Source organism: Lissotriton vulgaris, chromosome 1_1 (genome assembly GCF_964263255.1).
Source record: "Lissotriton vulgaris chromosome 1_1, aLisVul1.2, whole genome shotgun sequence".
Lineage (NCBI taxonomy): Eukaryota > Metazoa > Chordata > Amphibia > Caudata > Salamandridae > Lissotriton > Lissotriton vulgaris.
The window spans coordinates 198,758,716-198,762,061 of NC_141685.1; the positions used below are offsets into that span (position 1 = coordinate 198,758,716).

At 38.6% G+C, this 3,346-nt stretch overlaps 1 pseudogene; it reads right to left on the bottom strand.

Moving 5' to 3' along the window:
* Positions 1-635: 635 nt before the first annotated feature.
* Positions 636-1,740, bottom strand: LOC147738172 (uncharacterized; annotated as a pseudogene).
* Positions 1,741-3,346: the final 1,606 nt, after the last annotated feature.

The following is a 3,346-nucleotide window of genomic DNA, read 5'->3' on the forward strand; positions in this document are numbered from 1 at the left end:
ACAAATACAAACAATATTACATGCCAGAGTTTTAATATTTACTAGTCTTTCATTTATTTATGAATAATTTGCAACCCCTACGCTTCCCTTACTCTGTTCATTAAAAGACCCTTAGGTTTGAGGCTCTAACAGAATTTACAATCATTCCTCTGTTGAATTTCTTATATACATGTCCACTGATGGGCTCCTACCATTACATTTGTACAAAAGTCAAAAATCTCTTTCACCTATATGATTTTTTGCCATATGTATTCACTGACATAGACTTGCCGTTAACCCACAATCACTTCATCATATTTGTTCTTTAAAACTGATAGCTGGCACATTCATCCCATGTTTCCTGCAATTTTTTTTACCTCTTGTGTTTGCTGATATCATATTAAGAATGAGAAATTAATAAAGCTATTCCCAGATTCACTGTATGCATTTCTTTTTCCATTTAGTGCTCTCTGGGGAGGACAATTACAGAAAGCCAACAAACACAACGTTAGTGTTTTGTCCACTGTTTACATTTGTGAATTGTCCCTACTGGGTGACAGTTCATCCTATATTTGTTGCACATCTGTGTTTTTTCTATGTATCTGTATGTGGCATTTTAGGTGTGACAATTGAGTAAAGATCTTCCGACAATTACTTTATGTATGTGGTTTTTCTACTGTGTGGGTTTTCTCATGTTGCTTTAATGATGATGAACTAAAGAAACCCTTCTCACATGTGTTGCACTTACATGGTTTTTCACCTGTGTGTGTTCGCTCATGCCACAATAGAGCTATTGGTCTTTTAAAGCTCTTTCCACATTTATTGCACGTGTACGGCTTTACTGAAGTGTGTGTTAGCTTATGGACCGTTAAAGCTGATGGATAAATAAAACTTACCCCACATTCACTGCAAATGTATGGTTTTTCTCCTGTGTGTATTCGCTGATGTACCTTTAGGTATGATGATTCATTAAAACTCTTACAACATATGTTGCATGTATATGGTTTTTCTCCTGTGTGCGTTCGAAGATGGACCATTAGTCTTGAAGATTCATGAAAGCCCTTCCCACAGTCCTTACATTTATATGGTTTTTCTCCAGTGTGCATTTGCTGATGATGCTTTAGGGTATTTGAATGACTGAAACTTGCACCACATTCACTATACCTGTATGGTTTTTCTCCTGTGTGTGTTCGCTCATGGATCTTTAGGTATGATGAGTGGTTAAAGCCCTTTCCACACTGATTGCATATCACTGCTTTATGTGTTGCATGTGTTCGCAGGTGAGACCTTAGGCCTGATGATACATTGAAACTCATACCACATTCATTGCACTTATATGGTTTTTCTCCTGTGTGTGTTCGCTGATGCAGTCTTAGGTGTGACAACTCATTATAGCTTTTCCCACATTCACTGCATGTGTATGGTTTTTCTGCTTTGTGGGTATGTTGATGCCGCCTTAGGGTTGATCTCAAACTAAAGTTCTTCCCACATTCACTGCATGTGTAGGGGTTTTTCCCCTGTGTGTATTCTCTGATGGACCCTTAGGATTAATGACTGCTTAAAGGCCTTCCCGCACTCACTGCACATGTATATTTTGTTGCCTATCTGTTTTTGCTGGTGGCATTTTACGCTTGTTGATGTGACTTTCAAGTTGTTTGCACATTTGGTGCCTGTGTATTGTTTTTCTATTTCAAATTCACACTGTTGGTTGGCTACATTTATATGTTCTTCTCCCAGCTTAATATGCTGATGGCCCATCATGGTTAATAAACTCTAAATTTAGGCGCACATTCACAGGTAAGTGATATTGCAAATAAGACATTTCAAACAACAGAAAGGATGAATAACTCCTAAATTAAGTCCAGAGTCTCGACTTCTCTGGTGAGGGTTGTGTCCTCTTGTTTGATGACATTCATTTTTACACAAGAGAAAAATAATGCTATATATGCTAGCACATTGTCCAGTACTGTACAATGCAGTGCTACATCTTTTATCCTTCAGTTGTCAGGTTTACAATATATGTGTTCTGCATATTTGAAGGCTTTATCTGGTTTCTATCGTGTGGCAAAAAATGATGATTACATTGACCACAAACATAACATGATTATCCTCATCTTAGGTAGTAGAGCAATGCTGTAACTACCACTGGGAGATCTCAGATCAATGACCGTTGGAAATGTTATGTAGCATATTTGCCTTTTGATTTCATACAGATTTTTCTGTTTTAGTCAGCGGTTGTTTGTGATGATACTCTGACGTATACATTCGAGTGATTGCTCCAGTAGGTTTCATACAGGATGGTTCTGTTCGTGCTGGAGTCATTCGGCCTCTTGTGACACTGCTCTCTTTCTGAAGAGCAAACACCATTGCTTCCAGCCTCTCCTGTGCATGTTTCTGATGAGTCTTAGTTTAAGATGTACCTAAATCCTCACACTGTAAAGGTAAAGAGATCTGAAATCATAAAACATGTTTACATTAAGAGAAAATATTACAATGTCTTATCTTTTTACAAAAACAAAACTATGCATCAAATGGAATTTAATGATATAGGAATAATGATATTGAACCAGTTTATAAAATCTCAGATTGAAAGCTTTTGGCACAGAACAAAGAAAAATAGAGTTAAATTCACTACCAACAACAATGTGTACAGTAAGGAAAAATACAAGCACATTGCAATGAACAAATACTTGCAAAATAAGATGCAAAACCGGTAGCAAAGAGAGAATTAGTCACATGTGCAATCTAGGCACACAAACTTCTACAATGGTGGAGTACTGATCATAGCCCCTAACCACAGGCAAAAACTGCTCCTGTTATGAGAGACTTTCATATGATTGTCTGATCATTCAGGGGTCTGTCTGGACTTTGTCCTGGCTGACAGTCAGCATCCCAGAGACCGGATATTAAATCAAACTCTACTTCTGGATGACAAGGAGATAAAATATCTATCTCAGGAGACTGAGGGCTTTTTGGGTATCAACGTAGGATTGGCTCCAACGTCGGTGGTGTGGGATTTCCTAAATGCGGTTTTAAGGGGCATGATCACGAGTAGGGTTTCTTTCAGGAACAGACAATTCTGAGAGGAGGTGGCCTATAAAGAGTCATAGTTGAAGGAAGTAGAGTTGGCCCTAAATAAGGACACTGACTCTGAGAAACGGCAGGAAAAGTTGGTTAAATTAAGAAGTTTAAACAATCAGATAGACACCATCCTTCAGTCTAGGGTTGCACATAAATGGGAGGCCAGTAAGCTTGCCCATTGTGAGTATGGAGAAGGTGCAGGCAAGCTCCTGGCATGGAAGGCTAAGTCCGACAGGTTGCGCAATTTAATCAAACATATCGATAACACGGGTGGGGCTACTGCTCT